General features: G+C 43.8%; 1 protein-coding gene across 2 annotated transcripts in view; it reads right to left on the bottom strand.

The window, feature by feature from the left end:
- The window catches only part of EFL1 (elongation factor like GTPase 1), a 72,071-nt gene that overhangs the window by 15,026 nt on the left and 33,623 nt on the right, over positions 1-23,422 (bottom strand). The window lies entirely within an intron of this gene.

The following is a 23,422-nucleotide window of genomic DNA, read 5'->3' as shown; positions in this document are numbered from 1 at the left end:
TATTATGTGTGTGTGTTCTCGAAGCTACGAACATGAGTTTGACCAAACTGCAGGAGGCAGTGGAAGACAGGAGTGCCTGGCGTGCTCTGGTCCATGGGATCATGAAGAATCGGACACGACTAAACGACTAAACAACAACAACAACAACAACAACAACAACAACACACATACACACACAAAATCTACACTGCCCACTAGTAATATAGTCAACTTTTCTGTTTAAGAGTGATAGACAGAGAAAGGATTCCAGTGGCTTTGAAAGGAGGGAATAATTCATTGGGCTTGCACAACTTAGACTGGGTCCCAAATGTGGACAAACTGGTTTTAATTCACACCTGTTCCCTTCCATGGTAGGTAAGACACTACATCCCACCTCTCGGGCAGCTGTCAATTTAACTGGTGCTAAAAATTAAGGCAGCCCTTAAGGCAGAAAATTTGCACATAAAGGTATTTAAAAATTGTTGTCTTGGAGACTTTGTAATAGAAAGGGTCTATAGCAGCTTTCACTAGCCTGCTGTCCTCTAGCTGTTTTGAATTAAAGCTCATCAGCCCCAGCCACCATTAATACTTCTGAATTAGGAAAACAATCTGGTTTGCAGATTTAGAAATGAACAGGATCATGCTAAAATCTAAATAAATAACATTTCGCTGGCTATCACACTATGTTAGCTATACTCTAGGATTGGCATACGTCCCAGACATATCCGGAATACTGCAGTCGGCAGCACTGTCTGGGCGGAAATAGCTCTTTTAGGACATACGAAACAAGACTGCGATTGACAACTTCGTTGCAGAAAGGGGAACATCATCTTCTCCCTGCAATCTGTCAGGAGCAAGTTGAGCCCTGGGCTCCAGTAACATCTATGTCTGCAAACACCCCTCAACTTTCTCCCACATGGCTTCCATTCACTCCAATGGGGAAAGAACAATGCTACTGGCAAAATTTGGGGGCAGACTCCGCTGAGAGAGTCCCCATGTGGGTCCTTGCAATAAAGAGAGTCTCACTCTCCTCCCTACATCATATTGACCCCTATTTTGGTAGTAAAAAATAAATAGCAAAAACCTCTCCTCTGCTAGCTCTCACATCAAAGGTGCAACTAAACCCAGTACTCTCAATTTCCATTATTGTAGCAATTGATTTAATTCTCAATATATAATGGAACACAAATGATCTATAGGCAAATGTCTGCCATTTAAGTGGAACACACTGCAGGAACGTTAAGTTTTAGGATAACACCCAGTGAAAATACTTTACCTGCATTCTTCACCCATTCATTATTCTTACTTGCAAAATTATGCAGTTAACCAATTAAAACTGAATTTACTAGGACCTGACTTTATTATTCCCAAAGCCTAGGGCCTTCTTTTTATAAACAGTTTCCGCCAGTATACATTTTCTTCCAAATGAGTTTATAACAGTTATTGTCTTGCGCCGAAATCTCTATCAAATCTAAAATACCAGCAATAATTAGAAGGTACCAAGTTATTACCTACAAAAATGACATTTTTACCTGGAACTAAGCTGTTTTAAAACGCTGCGGAAATTAACCAAAGTGGAAATTGGAAAGGAACACACACTTCCAGGCCATCAAGCAATAGCATGAGCAGATACTAAAAGGCCCTTTCCCAATGTTTAGATTAAAAAATCTTTGCCACCGTGGGTGTGCGAACAGATGGCATGAAACAGAACAATAGGAATGGCTCAAATATGCTTTGCCGTTATCATTCCAAGCTGTTATTAATAAAGGCTTGTGTGTCATGCTTTCTAATTTTAACAGCAAGAGTTACTTCCAAAACAAGGTCTATTGACATGATTATCCTATCCATAATTATTTTCAGCAATGACTTTTTGTATCCTATTTAGGCTGAATCAGAGGCCTATTCACATTTTAAATGTAAGAATGTAAGAAGAGCCTCCTCATCCAGTCCAGCATTCTGTCTCACACTGGCCAAATGGATGCCTGGGCGAAACTGGCAAGCAGGCAGGCAGGCAGGCAGGCAGGATGATGATGATGATGATGATTTATTACTTATACCCCGCCCATCTGGCTGGGTTTCCCAAGCCACTCTGGGCGGCTTCCAACAAAAACACTAAAATACAATAACCTATTAAACATTAAAAGCTTCCCTAAACAGGGCTGCCTTTAGACGTCTTCTAAAAGTTTGGTAGTTATTTTTCTCTTTGACATCTGGTGGGAGGGCGTTCCACAGGGCGGGTGCCACTACCGAGAAGGCCCTCTGCCTGGTTCCCTGTAACTTGGCTTCTCGCAGAGAGGGAACCGCCAGAAGGCCCTCGGTGCTGGACCTCAGTGTCCGGGTTGAACGATGGAGGTGGAGACGCTCCTTCAGGTATACTGGACCGAGGCCGTTTAGGGCTTTAAAGGTCAGCACCAACACTTTGAATTGTGCTCAGAAACGTACTGGGAGCCAGTGTAGGTCTTTCAAGTCTGGGGTTATATGGTCTCGGCGGCCGCTCCCAGTCACCTGTCTAGCTGCCGCATTCTGGATTAGTTGTAGTTTTCGGGTCACCTTCAAAGGTAGCCCCACGAAGAGCACATTGCAGTAGTCCAAGCGAGAGGTAACTAGAGCATGCACCACTCCGGTGAGACAGTCTGCGGGCAGGTAGGGTCTCAGGCTGCGTACCAGGTGGAGCTGATAAACAGCTGCCCTGGACACAGAATTGACCTGCGCCTCCATGGACAGCTGTGAGTCCAAAATGACTCCCAGGCTGCGCACCTGGTCCTTCAGGGGCACAGTTACCCCATTCAGGACCAGGGAGTCCTCCACACCAGCCCGCCCCCTGTCCCCCAAAAACAGTACTTCTGTCTTGTCAGGATTCAACCTCAATCTGTTAGCCGCCATCCATCCTCCAACTGCCTCCAGGCACTCACACAGGACCTTCGAACACAAGAGCCCTCTCCTCTCCTGTGGTTTTCAGCTACTGATATTCAGAAGCACTGCTGCCTCCAACTGCGGAGGAAGAACGAAGCCATCGTGGCTACAAGTCCTCCCACCCATGGTGAGAGAAGAAGGCCACCTCACACCTTCTTTTTCTAAAATAGTTTATTTGCCACAGGATATATTTCAAACCTTCTCATAATCTTAAAAACATTAAATAACACATCATTAAAAGGAAGGAATACATTATATCTGTAACAGTTTGAAAGGTTAAAATGTATACTTCAAAGTACAGTCGCACCTTGGTTCTCGAACGCCTTGCGACTCGAACATTTTGGCTCCCGAACGTTGCAAACCCAGAAGTGAGTGTTCCAGTTTGCGAACTTTTTTGGAAGCCGAATGTGCAACGCGGCTTCCAATTGAGTGCAAGAAGCTCCTGAAGCCAATTGGAAGCCACGCCTTGGTTTTTGAATGCTTTCGGAAGTTGAACTGACTTCTGGAACCGATTCTGTTCGAGAACCAAGATACGACTGTATTCCAAACTGTGTTACCCACCCCAAACACTACTCCCCCATGTGCCTGTGTGTTCAATAAAGTCACCCCCTACTGCGTAGAAGTTATTGTTTTTCTTTTGGCCTCTTGCTACCCACAGTTTCCATGCTAGCTTTTCCAACAAAGCTGTCCGCCAGACTGCTTCATAACACTTATCCATGGTCAACTGTTGCAATGTTTTCCATTGCTATGGTCGTTCTTGCCACGGCCAATAAATGGGTTACAAGATCTTTATTTCTAATTCTTGGTGAGTCCCGACTGTACAAATTAAGCAGTGCCCGTCCTGGGGACATAGGTACTGTTTGCCTTTTAACCAAAGATATCTCTGCAAAGACATTTTCCCAGAATTTTTCCATTTTTGAACACTCCCATCATATATGTCTATATGTCCCAATAGTGAGACACCCTCTCCAACACATAGGAGAGCTGTTGGGTTTTATATAAGCTAGACGTCTAGGTGTTAAATACCAGCTATCTGAGATTTTGAGGGCTCTTTCTCTTGTCATTGCCAAAACAGATTTATACGGGACCTACAAGTTCTAGGAAGACAGCAAGGTGCCTTATATCAAGACCAATGGCCCATGTAGCGTTCCTATAAGCATGCTGGTCTAAGGCCATAAAGCACTTTAAAGCTCAAAGACAGTACTTTAAATTGGGCCCAGAGATGGACTTTGAATAGGTGCAACTGATGTAATGAGATCACAATTCTTTCTGTTGCTTTATTTTATGATTTTAACACACTGTGTACTTCTTTCCATTGAGAAGTTTTTGTAACCTTCCATGTGACAATTAGGTGAAGGGTAGGCTATAAAAAAACAACAACAAAATAAATATATAAATAAATAGACCACTGTTGTCTACACCTGCTCTGCCACCTGGTCTTGCCATAGTCTTTTGATTGGTCCAATGCCAGCACCAGCAAGTCCTTGCAGGATGAATAAAGGTAGCTGGGAGACAGAAGTTCAGAGGGAGAGGAAGGAAGGAATGCCTTCCTCCTTTGAGGGTAAGGGGACAGGGGAGATGTTGAAGGAAGTTAGAAAGTGAGAGAAAAGGTTAACATTTATTTATATATATTATTATTACTGATGATGAACAACTCTGAATAGAAAGGAAAAGGATAAGAGAGGAAAGGTGGTATAGGGGGAAAAATGTGAATGGAAAAGGACCAGGGAATGAAGATGAAAGAAACTGGCCGTTTTGGGGTGAGGGAAATAAGGGACAAGTTGAGTGTGAAGTGAGATTAAGAGAACAAGTCACAAAAGATTAGTAAAAATACTTTGAGAGGCATGTGAGTGGGAAAGAGATAATATATTTTAAAAAGTCTTCTCCACGCAGAGCCTCTGGATGAGCAAAAGTAGAGAACAAAACCAGCAAGTATCAAGTGAATAGGCCTTTCTTTTTTTCTTAAGTCTAAAAAATGTGAAAGTCCAATGCACTCTGCACAAGTCGAGATTTACTGACGTTCTTAGAGGTGTCGGTCTTTAACATTCCCTTAGACAAAGTGCAGCGATAGGAGCTGATCCAGAGATTAGGTAGCTTTGTCTTCTTAAATCAAGAGGAAAACCTGCTCGAGTCTTCAAAAGGATAACTCATGTCATCAGCAGGCTAGCAAGGAGTCCCTGCTGATACAGAACACACACAGACACACGCACGCGCAATTTCGTTATGTGAAATAGCCCCAAGGTAAACCATGACCTCTTGTCCATTTAAGGGTAGGAAGATCAAAACGAGAGAGCCACTTTGGTGTAGTCTAAGGCCTCTCAAAAGAGGAGCTGAATTTCCAAGGCTGCCAAATGTTTTTTATTAGAGGTTTCCATGACAGAGTAAGGTACAGGTACTGGGACAGAACGAACCATTCCCATGTAACTAAACAAAGTAAAAAAAGGCCCCCCAAACAAACCAGTAGTATTCACATTGACAGGCACATCTAGTGCAACCAGTAAAACGATAGGACCCAAAGCGTACTCCATGCTGTCCAGAGATGGAAAGAAGACAAAGTCCCTACCAGAGAAGAATGGCAGATTAAGTTGGATTATGCCGAAATGGCAAAAATGACTGGAAGAATCAGAAATCAGGAAGAACAAAATTTTAATAAGGAACGGGGAAATTTTATAATTTATCTTAAAAACCATTGTAAACAGCTAAAATTGTTAGTAGGATTGGAATAACACTTGCAGTTTAATGGCGAGTTTTGGACATAATGGAGATGTAAAAGATTTGGATTATAAAAGACGCAGGAGGAAATGACTAACAATAGGACCCACAAAGGGGAGGAGGGAAGTCCAGGAGATTTTTTGGAATCTTGTTTTTATTTTGTATGTTGGATATGTGATGGTAAAACTTTAACTTGAAAAACCAACTAAATAAATTTACATAGAAAAAATAACGGTGTCTGTGAAAGAGGACAGATTTCCTCTAGAAACGGCTTGAGGCATTCTTAAAGGAAGCCCATTTCACGTCGAGGAAACCAGGGTTGAGGCAACATCGGACACTAACTGTGACCCCTACAGGCTCTCACCAACTTTTGTGTGAACATGGAACTGAATCCCCCCAGGAGGTTGTGGACTCTCCTTCCCTGGAGGTTTTTAAGCAGAGGCCGGATGGCCATCTGTCATGGATGCTTTCGCTGAGATTCCTGCATTGGTCCCTTCCAACTCTACCATTCTATTATCATTACAAACACATATAAAAATAAGAAAGGGAAAAGAGTAAGGTGAAGCGGAGAGCTATCTTGGGTGAGGAACTCGCTGCAAAGATCAAGAGAAGGGGCATGTTGTGGTTGTTAAGACTGAATATTAGATTATTATGACGGAGGAGAACTGGGTTGAGGTCCCCAGTCAGCCATGAGGCCTGTCAAAGTGACTTTGGGCCTCTCAGCCTCACAGGGTTGTTGCGAAGAATTGCTGGGGTACAGTGGAAAGAACCACATTCTCGATCCTGAATTTGGGGGGGGGGGGAGGGCAGGATACCAATGAAATAAATAATTGAAGACTGGGTCTTAAAATAAATTCAAGATGCAGTTGCCAAGAAGCACTGTGCGTTTTTGAGAATATCGTTGCGATTTTCTTTTACATCTCCCTTAAATCGCTACGGCAATGTTATGAACACAAGTCAAATATTGCTATTAATTTTTCATAAAGGACCTAAAACCGTTCGAGCCATGCATAATTAAAACTAAAACGGATCCTTTCCACAAGCTTACAATTTAGATGAGACCCAAGACATCCTTAGGAGAAAAAGGAAAGAAAGGTCAGTTAGGGAATAGTACGCTGCATTCTGTGTCCGCCCCCCCCCCAGCCCTCTTTAAGCAAACGGATTACTATCTTTGGCATGTATATCTAGTTATACACACCCCATTTACTGTTTATAATGGAGATATAGGAATCGCTGCATGAGATCAACCTCCCTATCACCTTGGAAGCCCCCACTGAGGAGGCCAATATTGATTCAGGAAAGAGTAGGAAGAAGCCTCTGGATAAGACCCTCTGCTAGAGGTGAGCTGAACTTTCTCAGAAGACCATTTCTGAGAAAAGGGGAGGTTTTCCTCTCACCTCTCCTGAGAAAAGGGTCAACAGGATGAATGTTCTCCAAGTACTCCTCACCTCCCGGTTAAAGTTACCAGCCCTGGCCTGGCCACATCCCAGAACGTCACTCTACATCGTTGGCAGCAAAGTGGTTGCCAGCACAGCTGCTGGCTGCTGACACCACTTGCAGTGGAAGGAAAGAGATGACCGGGGGGGAAAAAAAACAACCTTGGGAGAAAGGAAAATAACCCCACCCCAAAAAGTTGCTGGAGAATCACCATCACTATCATTATCATTTTATTATTTGTCCTCTGCCCATCTGACTGGGTTGCCCCAGCCACTCTGGGTGGCTTCCAACATACACAAAAGCATAATAAAGCATTAAACATTTAAAAATTCCCTTTACAGGGCTGCCTTTAAATGTCTTCTAAATGTTGTATAGTTTCTTATCTCCTTGACATCTGGGGGTGGGGCGTGTTCCACAGGGTGGGCACCACTACCAAGAAGGCCTTCTCCCTTCTCCCTGGTTCCCTGTAGCTTCACTTCTCACAGGAGGAACCGCCAGAAGGCGCTCGGAGCAGGACCTCAATGTCTGGGCTTAATAATGGGGGTGGCGAAGCGCCTTCAGGTATGCATTTTTACTCCAGAATCTCTCTGCCACCTGCAGAAATTGACTGAAAATGTGAACTGCCCTGTGATCTTTGGATGAAGGTAAAGGTAAAGGGACCCCTGACCATTAGGTCTACTTGTGGCCGACTCTGGGGTTGCGGCGCTCATCTCGCTTTATTGGCCGAGGGAACCGGCGTACAGCTTCCGGGTCATGTGGCCAGCATGACTAAGCCACTTCTGGTGAACCAGAGCAGCGCACGGAAACGCCGTTTACCTTCCCGCCGGAGCGGTACCTATTTATCTACTTGCACTTTGATGTGCTTTCGAACTGCTAGGTTGGCAGGAGCAGGGACCGAGCAACGGGAGCTCACCCCGTTGCAGGGATTCGAACTGCTGACGTTCCGATTGGCAAGTCCTAGGCTCTGTGGTTTAACCCACAGCGCCACCTGCGTCTCTTGGATGAAGGGTGGCATACAAATTTCAAAAAGTAAGAATAATGTTTTCTGCCAATTCCTCAGCGCGCAATTAAGGTGGGGAATCCTGAGAGGCCCATTACCCTCTTCTGACCTTCTTAATCGTGGCCTCATTTGCTAGGGTAAATTTGCTGCGTGTGATGGGAGATGTAGTCCAAAACATCTGGAGATGAGCCTGGCTGGCAAAGGCTGTGCGAGGGGCACCCCCGCCTTCCTCTTGCCCACGCAGCATGTGGCCCAAACACCTCCTAGTGCTCACACAACCTTAATTTGTTTCACTGCCTCGCTGTCACCAAAGGCTCCTCCGAAGCCAGATGTGTCTGGCTAGTATTTCTGCTGACTCAACAGCGAGCTTTGCAAAAGGGGTGTCATGTGTCAGCCACAAGGAAACAGCAGCCAGGCAGCATCTCCTCCAAGACGGAGCAAAACACTGGAAGCCAGATGTCAGCTTCTTTCCCCCAAACAACAGAAAATTCTGTCGTTTGCTCCTCCATCTTTAAAGACTGCAAAAAGCCTGGACTGTCCATCTGTCACTCGCCTTAAAAGCTATCACCGCGACAGAGCCATTTTAAAACACAACTTCAGGTCGTGCTGTAATGCTGCTAACCTAGCAGACACCACAGCCTTTTAAATGAATACAAAGAACTAAAGACAAAGAACAGTGGAGCGCGTATGTAAAGATAAGGCATCAACCCACTTATCTCCCCAGTTCCCTTCCAGGAATGCTCTAGAGGAGAACATGTTTAATAAAAAATTAACCATGAGATGCAATCTACAGAAGGCCCAGCTGTAAAAGTCACTTACTGTGGGTTCAGTTTTACTCCAGAACCAGAGCTGCCGACAACTGTTTGAACTCACGAAGAGATGACAGCATTCAGTAGCACCCCACGCTGGGTTATTTTCATAGGATCACAGAATTGTAGAGTTGGAAGGGACACCAAGGGTAATCTAGTCCAACCCCCTGCAATACAGGAATCTTAGCTAAAGCATTCATGACAGATGGCCACCCAACCTCTCCGTTAAGACCTCCAAGGAAGGAGAGTCCACAACCTCCTGAGGGAGTTGGTTCCACTGTCAAACAGCTCTTACTGTCAAAGTTCTTCCTGATATTTACCGTATTCGGAATCTCCTTTCTTGTACCCTGAAGCCGTAGGTACAAGTCCTACCCTCCAGAGCAGGAGAAAACAAGCTTGTTACCTCTTCCAAGTGACAACCCTTGAAATATCTGAAGATGGCTATCTTATCTTATGAGGAACTGGGTGGCGCTGTGGGTTAAACCACAGAGCCTAGGGCTTGCTGATCAGAAGGTCGGCGGTTCAAATCCCTGCAACGGGGTGAGCTCCCATTGCTCAGTCCCTGCTCCTGCCAACCTAGCAGTTCGAAAACATGAAGTACAAGTAGATAAATAGGTACCACTCCGGTGGGAAGGTAAACGGCATTTCCGTGCGCTGCTCTGGTTCGCCAGAAGCAGCTTAGTCATCCTGGCCACATGACCTGGAAGCTGTACGCCGGTTCCCTTGGCCAATAAAGCGAGATGAGCACCGCAACCCCAGAGTCGTCCGCGACTGGACCTAATGGTCAGGGGTCCCTTTACCTATCGTATCTTATAACCAGCTCCTTCAACCTTTCCTCATAAGGTTTGGTTTCCAGAACCTTGATCATCTTAGTTGCCATCCTCTGCACATGTTCCAGCTTGTCAACATCCTTCTTAAACTGTCATGCTCAGAATCGGACACAGTATTCCAAGTGTGGTGTCACCAAGGCAGAATAGAGTGGTACTGTTACTTCCCTTGATCTGAACACTATACTTCTGTTGATGCAGCCTAGAACACCATTAGCCTTTTTCTCAGGCTTACTTTGAACAAATTCCTGTCCCCTGCAGATATCGTTAGACTGCAAACCCTATCACCCCTGACCACTGGCCAGGGTTGATGGGAGCTGGGCATCCAACAACCAATGATGAATCACAGGTTCCCTACCACTAGTGTAAAGGCAAGAGTCCATCGACTTCTGCACAGGGCATTTGGCAGGCCTAAATTGTGTGGTCACTGGAAGGAACTGAATGACTACATAGCTTAGGCCAACATGGACTGAACTTTATCATGTTGGCCCTTTGCAAACATTAGATCCATGAGCATGTAACTTCTGCACTGAAATCCCTTCGTCTGAATCAACCATGAGCTCCAAGAAAGATACTGAGGGGTTTTTTTGTACATCCAGTTCTTTTTTATTTGTTCATATATATTTGAAAATAAAAATATTTTTTTAAAATACCAATGGGTTAATATAGTTTAATATATTAAAAAACAAACCTCACTGCTGCAGCAAGTGCCGGGGTGTAATCAATATGTACAGATAAGCTAATACACTTCCTTGCTTTATAGCAGCTGGGTTTCCACAATATTTGGAGTGCATAGGGGAGGCTTACAGTTTAAAACATGAAAATGCTGGCCCAGCTCTTATCACCAGATCTGCCAATACATAAATATGCCAGAACAGATCAATATTTTTAAATGAATATGGGGGAGAAGTGATCACACAAGCCATTATTGGACTTACAAATGTCACAGGGTTCCAGAATTCTGATTCCAAAGCTCTAAATAGACACTATATACAAACAAACTGTCCCTCTTAAGAGCTTAACTGCCTGAGATGAGCCAAACCCAAACAACCTGATTGGTGACATCAGAGCAGCTCAGCCAATGAGAAGCTAGGAAGGAGAAAACCAAGCCATCCATCAGAAGTGAGTTTCAATGACAAGGGCCCACTACCAGCACAGAATTAAGTTCTGTAACACAATGGGATTTGCTTGCTAGTATAAGTGCATGCCATGGGTGGGTGGCTAACCCATGGACCTCCAGATGTTGTTAGACTCCAACTCCCATCATCCCCAGGCAGTATAGCCAGTGGTCAGGGACGATGGGAGCTGTAATCCAACATCTGGAGGGCTACAGGTTGGCCACCCCTAGTGTACATAATTTGCTTTATACATCTCTGAACCTAGCAGTGCCCCTTTCAACCTCGTGAAACCCAGCAAAGCATCCAAGTTGCCTGGACTCTGTTGACACCAAGCACAGCAACCATTCCTAACAAGAGAAACACACCTCTTCTTTCATTTGCTCCATCAAAAGTTCACAGAATCAAACAAAGCCAGCTTTCTGACTCACACCCAGTCTAAAGCGATAATAAAAAACTCCTTTGCCATTTCACAACCATGAGGCAAGCAAAACGGAAATACCTTGTTTTAATAGTTTTATTGAAGTTTATATTAAAAAGGATACCACACAAAATTTTATCAATTAAGAAAGAATAAATACTAAATGCAAATTGGTTGGAAATGATGGTTTGGAAGAAAACGATGGGTGGGAGTAACCATAGTTTACCTGATTCAAACACCGATGTAAACTTTGGCTGTAGTGAACCAGTGAGTGAGTGAATCAGGAAAGTGAGGCAGGCCAAAGAAGGGCATGGGTGAGGGAAGGGCTTGTGAGCAGGTCAAAACTGTTGGGCACCTGCCAAGGTCCAGACCTGAGGAGGGTGCCAAATGTTTCCTAACAGAGCCGCAGCACAGACCTGACACTGCCAATGACGAAGCCATGGTACCAGCTAGGAAACAAACAAATGTTCTTGCTTTTCTTGTAAATGCTGAGTTTAATCAGAAAGTGCAGTTAAGAAGCAAAATGAGGATTGAGAGTTCAGAAAAGGAGCATTACGTTTTCAGTCTTAAAAGCCACAATTTACCAGAGTCCCTCTGCCCCTCACCTGTAAAAATATACAAAATTGATTTACCTAATATATTGAAAGAGGCTGCAGAAAGCACTTGCCGCATCACTACATCAGTAGTTTATTTCTACTGTGCATTATTATATTGTGGTAGAAAATTTGTGAAGGATGGTGTGTCTTAGCTTGAACCAATCCATTTATATATATATATATAAAAGTTATATTGGTGGTTGTTTTCTAACACTTTTGCCCCATTTTCTTCCTTCTTTTTTTTTTAAAAGAAAGGAAGTGTGGATGAGAAGAAGAAAAAACCTAAAATGTGGTGCTTGAAGCCTATGTTCTGCACTCTTATTGCCTCCTACTTTTGATGTATCTGCCTGGCTTGCTCTCCAACTGTATGATCAAAGTCAGACCATGCCCTGGGGAGGCAGTATTCAGCTACATCATGCCCCTGAAATGCTTGTGGCAAGCGCACTCACGCCAAAGAGGACGACAGCTTTTCAAAACACTGCCTGCTGCCAGCGGCTTCCTCTAAACGGTGTGATGAGGCCAAAACCACATAATCTCTGAGGTCACTCCAGCCTTTGGGACTTAGGTTAACGAGGAAAACCAAGTGCCATACAGTCTGCGGGCTTCTAGATGAGGCTTCTGCAGGCTTATTTTAAAGCTGACATGGTTAAAAATGAAGCGTGTGCATGAATGGTGGACACAAATGCATGTGTGCAGATGTTTCCAAATTGCAGATCCAGGGCAGGGGATGAGTTGCACGGGCAGAGAAAGTCCTTGATGCTATTTGGACCCTCCTATTGCAGTCAGAACGTTTCCTGAGCATTTCACTAAGGGTTTAAACCACTGGGAATGTCCCAGAAGGCTGATGGGCTCCCACACAGTTTACCCTTTGCAGAGCCACACTTCCCAGTTCCCTTAAACTACGGTTCCCAGGATTCTCTGGGGCAAGCCATATGCGCTGAATGTGCTTTAAAAGTATGGCCTGGATGTGACCATCCTATCTTCCTTTTGTCAATGTTAACCAGGTAGAACGTTACATCTGCATCAAGTTTAATGCTAATCAAGGTTGATTTTAAACCAGAGCTTGAATCTAACCCAGAAACCCTGAATCAGCTGGTTTACAAATTCTGAATACCTTGGTGCAGGCATGAGCAATATGCTGAAAAGGAAATAGTGGAGGGGGGTCTGTGCTGAGGGGGCAGGGAATGGACAGTGTGAGCATGCAAGGAATCCCTTCTCTCCTAACAATGGTTAAATTATCAGGAAAATGTTACACCTGCGCTAGGCCTTAGTGATTTTATACAGCTGCTCACATGGAATTTTCTTATGAAAGTCAGCAGCCCAAAGCCTGTGTAGATCGTTTTCTGCACAAAAGGATTTTTGCACATGTTATAAAGCCAGAATTTATTCCCCTTTCAATATTTGTTGGGATTAGTTATCCTTCCTGACAAATATGGAGCAAGTGCTCAAGACACATAGACATATGTTCACGGGAAGACTAAAATTACTTACAGCAATCCTGAAAGCTAGGCTAGTTTTAACATCTCTACGTTACAAACAGGGATGGGGGCAAGACCCACAAGTTTGAGATCTGAAAGAGGGAATTCTAGTTCTCAAGCACTGGCCTGTACCTGCTTTCTTAAACAGTTATTCCTATGTTTTGTCTTTTAATTACCTTTGTAAACCGCTTTAATATATTGTTGTGAAAGTGGTATATAAATATTTTGAAATACATAAACTAAGGCATGGGAGCGCACCAACTTTTATCAGGACTGCAGCCTGTAGAAAGGTGAGGTTTAGCCCTCTCCCACCTGGCTATGGAAGGGATAATCTCTTCTCACTGGCAGCAATGTGTGACCGACATGTACAGTGGGATGTACCACAACAAGTAGGGTACCCATTTCTGGCGGCCCCTCTACATAAAAGCCTCCTTACAAGTTAAAAAACTGCACATCTGGGAGAGCTGTCCCACACTGATTCACTTCCTGCTGTACTACTTGTATGTATAGAGAGTGTTGTGGGGTTTCCCGCCCCCATCTATGTGCTCTCCCCACCTGCAGCCTAAAGTGTTACCATTCATTCTAGCAGGTGACAACAGGAATGGTGGAAGTGACTCAGGTTTCTGTCCCCTGCCCACTGCAATTGGTAGCACACTCAAAACCACTCGGAGAAATGAACACAACTATGATTTATTCAGGATGATTTACCCAGTGTTTTTATTTTGATTTTATATATTGTGATATTTTTTGTGAACTGCCCTGAGACCTCCAGGTGTGGGGCAGTATATCAATTCAATAATTTTTTAAAAAACGAAAGAAACCTAATTCACTCTATCAAATTACAGAAAGGTGCAAAACGCACTAAAATAGAACTGCCGTCACAGTAACTGAATGTAACAGAGAACTTTACATGGCAAATCTAGTTATCACAGCAGTTTCAAATCCCAGCCTTCTAATGAGAAACTTGCACATACCTACTACAGATGCCAGCAGGGGGTGGGGGTGTAGGGATGGGAGCCAGGTACAATTTTCTGGTCCTCAGAGGGCTAAACTGGCTGGGGGTCCCTGCCAGGGACCAACTGGTTTTTTGTTTGAGTTTATAACTTTATTCTAACAAACTCCTAGCTTGGGCCTCAGGCAAGCTCTGCATGGGCCTGGATGCCAGTACTGTAAGTGTTGGCACTAAACTGGTGACAATTAGGGCTGGACAATACCTGGTTTTCAACACTGTGATATATCACCAGCTAAACATCATGATGGGGACGCAGGTGGCGCTGTGGTCTAAACCACAGAGCCTAGGGCTTGCTGACCAGAAGGTTGGCCATTCGAATCCCCACGACAGGGTGAGCTCCCGTTGCTCGGTCCCTGCTCCTGCCAACCTAGCAGTTTGAAAGCACGACAAAGTGCAAGTAGATAAATAGGTACCGCTCCAGCGCGAAGGTAAACGGCGTTTCTGTGCGCTGCTCTGGTTTCACCAGAAGCGGCTTAGTCCTGCTGGCCACATTACCCGGAAGCTGTCTGCGAACAAACGCCGGCTCCCTCGGCCTGTAAAGCAAGATGAGCGCCACAATCCCAAAGTCGCCCACAACTGGACTTAATGGTCAGGGGTCCCTTTACCTTTACAACACCATGATATACCAAAATATAACCATGTCTGAAATAAGGATGGAGCTATGTGAAGGCATTGGCTGGCTTCACTGTTTTTCCTGTATCATGATTCTTGCATAGCACACATAGGTTTAGATGCACATAGAGAAACATGTCTGTTGAAATAAACATACATCTCACCATAGTGGGGAAAACTGTAACTGAGTGAGCTATGCTCCTGCTCAGTCTGCTGCCTCAGAGCTAAGCCTACCTGCTCTTCCTTCTTATGGTTCTTATCTTTAAAACAAACCTTGACTGGGCAGTCCATTCAAAATAGAGGACGTCTTCAAACAGAAAGGCTGCCCTACCTCAAATACACTTTGCATAATTTACTCTGGTTCTGAAAGCCATTTGGATGTCTCAGCAACACACAGGATATTCATCCTCCCGAAGAAGCAAGAGGAGAGTCATGTTTGGGAACCATCAGTGGAGGTTTTGAAAGAATTCATCACTGACGAAAGCATTTCAGAGGCACAATAATGTAAATTCTTCAATCAAATCCCAAATTGGTCATTGTTGTTACAGTACCCGATTGGGACTTTTTTTCTTTTTCTGTTGGTACTCTCACTGAGTATTCCTGCAGTTAGGATATGTGTTTAAAAAGTGTTAAGAGCTCGTTTAGTATTTTTGGTAATTTTTAAATTAGAAGTGAACAGGCCTAGTTTTATCTAGGAAGAAAATACAAAGGTCACTAGCACATACGATTTACCAGCTGAGGGTAACAATTCTGAACCTTCTTCTCTCACCCCTATCTTCTGCAGGGCTGGCTACTCCCTGGCACCCTAAGAATGACCAATAAATGCAAAGTTGTATTTGGCTGTAGTAGCCAAATGTTGGTTGAAGGGCAGGGTCCTGGTATTCACAAAGGGCATATTCCTGATATCACACTATCTTTGAAACACAGCACAAGGTCAAGGACAATCCACCAATCTCAACTTTGAAGTTGGACAGAATTGAACTATGGGCACTCGGTGGTGATACGAACACCATGTAAATCTGGGGCAAAGGGAGCAAAATTTATAGCCATTATGGTTATGAAAATATGGTTGAAAGCATATGGGCAACTGCCTAACGAGATTTCTGAAACGAGAATAAAGGTTTATGGAGAGCAGAAAGGGTTTTTTTTAGTGACCTGTATAGCTCCTTTCCCCTCTCCCATGACTAACAAAATCTGAATTAAGCAAAACTAATAAAAAGGCAGAACCATGCAAATAAATTATGCATTTATTGAATTTGCATAGTTTATACAGGTGGCAGAACTGAGGGTTTGCTTAAGTGCAGAATTTGAATTGCCTTGGCAGGGAACTTCTCTTACACATCCAAAGAACAAAATATGCTTTGCTGTAGTTTTGGAATGACAGCTGTTGCTATTTTGAGAACACACACAAACACACTCCTAGGTTGGATTTCAATTAGCAAATGAGACCTAGGATGGCAGAAAACATCCCATCACCTTTCTTGTTTGTTTTTTGTTTTATATAAAAAAAATACAATGTACTTGCTTCCTTTTAAGACAGTGTTCAGTATAACTGATTTCCATCTCTTCCATTTCCCCCCAACTGAACTGATTCACAAATATGCAGCTAAGTTATTCCAACAATATGGGCTGCTGTGACAGAGTTACAGAATGAGCAGCTTCTGCTGGGGATGGGAAATGTACTGCTCTACTGATTTTCAAGGGCTCTCAAATTTCATGTCCACTGATATTAAGCAGTAAGGTTATACACAGAAATTAGGTACTACCCGAATATAATAAAATACTTGCTACTCCATTTATGCGATGAAATTGCTAGGATAGGACTACTGTGAAACGTGATCAGCACCACTTTGGACATTTGCCTGAAACTATACAGCGGTACCTCGGGTTACATACGTTTCAGGTTACAGACTCCGCTAACCCAGAAATATTACCTCAGGTTAAGAACTTTGCTTCAGGATAAGAACAGAAATTGTGCTCCGGCGGCGCAGCGGCAGCAGGAGGCCCCATTAGCTAAAGTGGTGCTTCAGGTTAAGAACAGTTTCCGGTTAAGAACGGACCCCCAGAACGAATTAAGTACTTAACCCGAGGTACCACTGTAGTTTAAGAGGCACAACCATTCTTTTTTTCATAACGCAGTGTGAAAAAGTTTTCTCTCCACATACCACTGCAGAAAATGTGGAGCACGTAACACATTCTTATATCATTTGTATGCAATTTATTATTGCTTTTAAAATGTACGATCTTATGTAGCTTAGCAGGACACACATGGTTAACTTAATAGAATTCACAGCCACAAACACGTGGCAAAAGGGCTACAGCCATGCTTGCAAAATGAGGATTAGACAAATTCAGAATAATCATCCTAACAGTAGCCATGATGCTGAATGCAATCTTGTTCAAAAGTACAGTGGTGCCCCGCAAGACGAATGCCTCGCAAGACGGAAAACTCGCTAGACGAAAGGGTTTTCCGTTTTTTGAGCTGCTTCGCAAGACGAATTTCCCTATGGGCTTGCTTCGCAAGACGAAAACGTCTTGCAAGTTTGTTTCCTTTTTCTTAACACCGTTAATACAGTTGCGACTTGACTTCGAGGAGCAACTCATAGAACGCAGTGTACATAGTAGCCTTTTTTGAGGTTTTTAAAGACTTTGGTGATTTTTGAAGCTTTTCCAAAACTTCTTTTGCAGCCATTTGGTAAGTTAAGCTTTTAAAACTTTTTTTGGGGGGTTTGGATTTTGGGTTGGGGTGTTTGGAATTCAAGGACTTGGTGTTGGGGAGGGGTTTGCAAGAATCTGGAAGCTTGTGTGTTTTTTTTCTGCATTTTTATGATTTTTTGTGACCATTGGGGCACTCTGCTGTTTTTTTAAAAAAATTCTGGATTTGAATTTCTGTGTGCTGGGTGGCTGGGGGAACAGTTGGGGAGGGGTTTGCAAGAATCTGGAAGCTTGTATTTTTTTCTGCATTTTTATGATTTTCTGTGACCATTGGGCCACTCTGCTGTTTTTTAAAAAAAATTCTGGGTTTGAATTTTGAAATGCTCTTTACAGTATGTGTGACTTTAAAGAGCACTTAATAAACTCTTGTTGTACCAAATTTGGCTTTGTTTGGACTTTTTTTGACCATAGGAACGCATTAATTGATTTTCAATGCATTCCTATGGGATTTCGTGCTTCGCAAGACGAAAAATTCGCTAGACGAAAAAATTCGCAGAACGAATAAATTTCGTCTTGCGAGGCACCACTGTACTATTCCCGGTTCTGGCTCTGGGAATTTGGGGGTCCTTGGGCACGGCACCTTCCGTGGGCCCCTCTAACCTGGAAGCGGTGGGACATGCAAACTAAAGAGTTTCCTTAGGCTGTCCCTGCTTTATGGATGCTAAGTGGAAATGGCAGGACCCTCTGCTGCTCTTGCTCTGCCCTGGCAAATGCCCAACTTGGACACCCACTAGAGGTGGTCTCAAGGATACCTCGGGATACCAGTTGCTGGGGACAAGCAATGGGTAGGGCTGGCGTCTACATGGTCTCCTTGCGGGGCTCCCAGCTTTATGTGGCCCAGCTACTTCAAAAGAAGGAAGGGGGAAATTATGCTGGACTAGGCTGGACCTTTCATCTGACCCAGCAAGGCTCTTAAAAAATACAAAATGCAAATATGGTGCATTGCAGGAGGTTTGACTAGATGAGCCTTGTGGTCCCTTCCAAAACTACAATTCTACGATTCTATGAAAGCAATATTGTTGAAGCTGTATGGGTCTGGTCAGTGCCTGGATAGACCATCTGGGAACTCTATTGTCTGTCTGTCTGTCTGTCTGTCTGTCTGTGTCTGTCTGTCTGTCTGTCTCTCTCTCCCCAAGCATGCTCACTCACTCACTTGCATTTTGTTGAGGAAAGGCAGGATATAAATGCAATAAAAAGGCAGAGCCACCATGCATTTCCAGATTCACTAGATATAACTGTTTCGGCACGCAAATACAAAGCAAGCAATGCAGCGGAGAACAGCCCACTTGTTGGCCATGCAAGCAAATGAAGGACAATCTAAATCTAAGTGAAGAGTCAGCAGCCTAAACATTCACACTCACAAAGTGTCAGCTGCCAAAGATGAAAGGTGAAACTGACACCTACGTGATAATTTTTTATATTTTTATGAACAGATTACAGCCAGGTACAGATTATGAGTTGGAAGAGCAAAGCAAAACGAGACAAAGGATGGATAGCGCTGGCAGCGAACTGACGGAGGATGTTCACACCACCAGCAAGGCAATTATGAAGCTTAAAGTCTGTGATACTGACAGCACAACAAAAGCAATGTTTAATTTATCTCTCTCCATTCTGTAACCAATTGCCAACACACACACACACACACACACACACACACACACACCCTCTCCTTTTACAGAATCGCAGACCAACATTTGAGCCTCCTTTGTTTCCACAGCTCTGTCTTCTTTGTGTGGCACATCATTGAGAAAGGCTGCCCTCCTGCGTTCATTAGCGCAGGCTGAGCAAAGATGCTCTTTGTAGCTGGAATGGCTTCAAGCTGGCTTCTTGAAAATAAAAAAATTAACTACCGAGTCAGAGAGCGCAAAATTAGTCTGAAGGTTTACACAGAAGTAAAAAGCAAGGTGTGTGTGTGTGCTTTGTGTGGCAAAGAGCACTGTTCCTAGATTTTCATATAAAAGTGGCCATGCTCACAGGTTGGCATCGATCCCGCAAAGCCATTTTAAAACGGCACTCATGCCTACAGCTGCTTTCTGCACTAAGTGGAGGCTGCTTACTAAAGGATCCCCGACTGTCAGAAGGAAACCCAAAGCAATTTGTGATGAAAGACTGCCTGTGATGAATGTGGAATGTATTATGGCATGCCCAACTGCAAAAGGGAGCGTACTAAACACCGCAAGCACACCTAACAAGAAAAGGTGATACAGAATCTAATTGCAGTTCAGGGCTGCCTTAACACTCTGGGTTTTTGCAGCTTTTTATTCCTAGACAAAGCAGCTACACGAGCAAACAAGTACGCATGTCTGCCTTCGGTACTTTTTTAGTGTCCTGGTAATGCTTGCCCAATTACTAGGCGTGGTTATAGCTACGCACCCATGGCCGAGGTTAACAGTTTAAGAAAGGACAAAACACTCCTGACGCAGATACGGCGGCTCACTTCTAAATGGCCCCGCCATGATTCTGGAAACCAAAAGATTTTAGACTTTGTGATCCGGTGTTCCAGTGCCGCAAGCTGTTTTGAAAATCAAGGGGATCAGCAGTGTGAAATTGAAGGAGTGTCAAAAAATCAACTGGGCACCTGCAAGGCGTCCCTGAAGTATCTCATGACAAGGTTAGAACTGCTGCTCAAGCAGTTAAAATTTTCACACTGTGATGTGTCTGTCCGGTCACAGATGTCTCAGCAGTCCATTCTCTCTTGTGAAAAAGGCAAATGTCTTGGGAGGAGTTCATAGCTCAAGGGTACAACATATAGGTGGTACCTGGAAGATCCCAGGTTTAATCCAGGTTAGAAACACCACAAGGCTTCTGTCTTGAGTCCTTTGAAAACAACTGTCCGTCTGTGGACAAAGTGGTCTGATTCGGTGTGACTTTAGGCAGTGCTGTGTAATGGTTAGAGTGCAGTTCTAGTACTGGGGAAGCCTGTGTTCAAATTTCTGTTCTGCCATGCAACTCATTGGGTAACCATGGGTCATGAACTGTGTCTCAATCTAACTGCCTGACAGTGTTCTTGTGAGGGTGCTTATCACTCTGAGCACCTTGGAGGAAAATTGGGGTACAAATTTAGTAAACAAAATAGGGTGCAATTCTGCAGGAATGCTGAAAAAGCAAAATAAATGCAGCAGCAGGCACAGAATTCAGCTCCCTGAGAATCTCAAAACTTCGAGATGTTAAAAATAATTAAAAAGCAAGTTTCTGGCCTTTTATCTACAGAAGCCAGTGGTTCTATGCTGGGAACTAAATGAGCTCCAAGCTTCCCTTTGACGTTAAAATTAATGTTGTATGCAGAAAATGTTTTAATGTAGAAGATGATATTTTTGACATTTGGATTTAAGAAAAATAGATGTACCAGGCCAAAATGCTTTCAACAAGTAGATGCACACAGAAGCTTCCTGTTTTTCTCCCAATTTGCAAGCATGGCCTTGCTCAACCGCTCAGCTTACAAGCCCAATTTATTTTATTTTATTTTTGTTCTGACAAAGAGGACGAATTATGAGTTCTTCTGATTCTCAACCATGAAGGTATCAAAACAATTGTTGCGAAACATGTCCTTTCTCTACTTCTCTCATACTTCTTTCTGCCTTGCAGGATGAGAAATCATTTCTCATATCAAATAACCTCCCCTGCCCCCCCCCGACTTTCCCCATTTCTATAGAGAACATCTGGCATTTTGGAGCCCTGCTGCTAAAGTTTTGCAACAGGGGCTCTGCTTGAAATAGAATGTTCACATTCTGAAAGAAAAACATTGTGCAGGTGAAGACAGTTCCTAATTCCTTCTAAGGTAGGTGCAGACCTAAGGTAGCTACAAACAAACATTTATACCCTACCCATCTGGCTGGGTTGCTCTTAAGCTTAGCTGTGGTTAAGATATAAAGACTGCCTACAGCAGGCACAGGCAAACTCGGCCCTCCAGGTGTTTTGGGACTACAATTCCCATCACTGCTGACCACTGCTCCTGTTAGCTAGGGATCATGGGAGTTGTAGTCCCAAAACATCTGGAGGGCCGAGTTTGCCTATGCCTGGCCTACAGGCTTTCCCCCCTCTTTCCCTTTTGATGCAGGAAGTATTATCTCTGGTTAACGCCTCATTCTCAAAGGTTTTAGAGGGCACATACAGCAAAGTCCCTGTGAATAACATATACCATACAGTGGATGCTCGGGTTGCGAACGTGATCCGTGCGGGATGCACGTTCGCAACCTGCAGCGGCGCGTCTGCGCACCCGCGGGTTGCAATTTGGTGCTTCTGTACATGCGCGACCGCCGAAACCCGGAAGTAACCCATTCCGGTACTTCCGGGTTTTGGCAGTCTGTAACCCGAAAAAACGCAACCTGAAGCTTCTGCAACCCGAGGTATGACTGCATTTGTAATAATGAAGAGATGGAGTTAAGGGTCAGGTTCACACATAACACTAAGCCATGGTGTAATGTAAAACAAGGTTTATAAATCTACAGCAAACCATGGTTTACGAGTATAATTTGTTTGTGCTTAATAAGCCATGCTTAAGTGGCTGGGTCATCTTTGGCCTGTTAAATACAGTGTGGCTCAGTTTTACATACAAACCACTTAGCACCTTTCACATTTGTAGGAATAGATAGGTGGTGTGCATGAGAGAGAGAGAATGAATGGAAAGAAGGGTGGCAGTAAGAGAGGAAAGGGTTTCCCCACTCACTTTGACCCAGTGGTGAAGCTCATTGTAATACCCTGGTCTACTGTCCCTCCCAACATAACTTACTTCACAAGGTTGTTGTGAGGATAAAATTAGGAGGGAGAAACCCCACACACCACCCTGAACTCCTTGGAAAAACAGGGATTTAAAAAATGTAAATCAAAGCACAGGCTATTTATTATCCTACTTTTTTTGCAGTAGCTTGTAGGATCCAGCTCCAATTAATGTGGATAACTGTTCTAAATGATTTACTGCAATGTGCTTTTATTGGGTACCAGCACACCCCTTTGTTTAACTCTACGAAAGAAGTTTAGACATTTTAAGCTACAAGCAAGCTATACATTGTCAGTGAACACTCTGCTGGTCTGATATCTGGGTTGCCTATCAGCGTTTCAGATTCCACACTTCTGCACAAGCTTAAATTTGTTTTTGAGAAAGGCTGTATGGAAATGTCTAGATATTTTAATAGGCTTGGTATGAAAATGTAGTCGTAGTGAGAATTCCTACTAAACCGTTAGACGTTTCGGAGATCAGATTCTCCTCCCCTCCACCAGGTGGGATTTTAAAAGGAGAATATCTTGAAGGAGGTGCCCCCCCAATACACACAGGAGGTCGAAGGACAGGGAACATATCTGGGCATTAGATAACACAGGGCAGCCCCCAGATGGAGATGTGTGAGGGAAAACACTCATGTTTGCAAGGGAAGCATGCAACCCAAGAGTAGCTGCCATGTACTATACCAGATACTAGTATTAACTGGTTTACTCATTGGTTCAGTTATTATTATATATTAATATATACCCCACCTTTTCCCATGATAGGACTCAAGGCAGCTCACAGATAAAAACAATCACTGTGAAAAACATTGAAAAAACAGCAGTTGAAAACAATTAAACACCAAGAGAATTAAAACTATATACAGTCGTACCTTGGTTGACGAATGCCTTGCGAGTCAAACGTGAGTGTTCCAGTTTGCAAACATTCTTTGGAACCCGAACGTCTGGAGCGGCTTCCGATTGGCTGCAGGAGCTTCCTGCACCTTGGTTTCTGAACGTTTCGGAAGTCGAACAGCCTTCCGGAACGGATTCTGTTTGACTTCCGAGGTATGACTGTACAGTGGAACCTCAGTTCCT

Source organism: Podarcis raffonei, chromosome 14 (assembly GCF_027172205.1).
Source record: "Podarcis raffonei isolate rPodRaf1 chromosome 14, rPodRaf1.pri, whole genome shotgun sequence".
Classification (NCBI taxonomy): Eukaryota; Metazoa; Chordata; class Lepidosauria; order Squamata; family Lacertidae; genus Podarcis; species Podarcis raffonei.
This window is presented reverse-complemented; position numbering and strand designations above follow the sequence as displayed.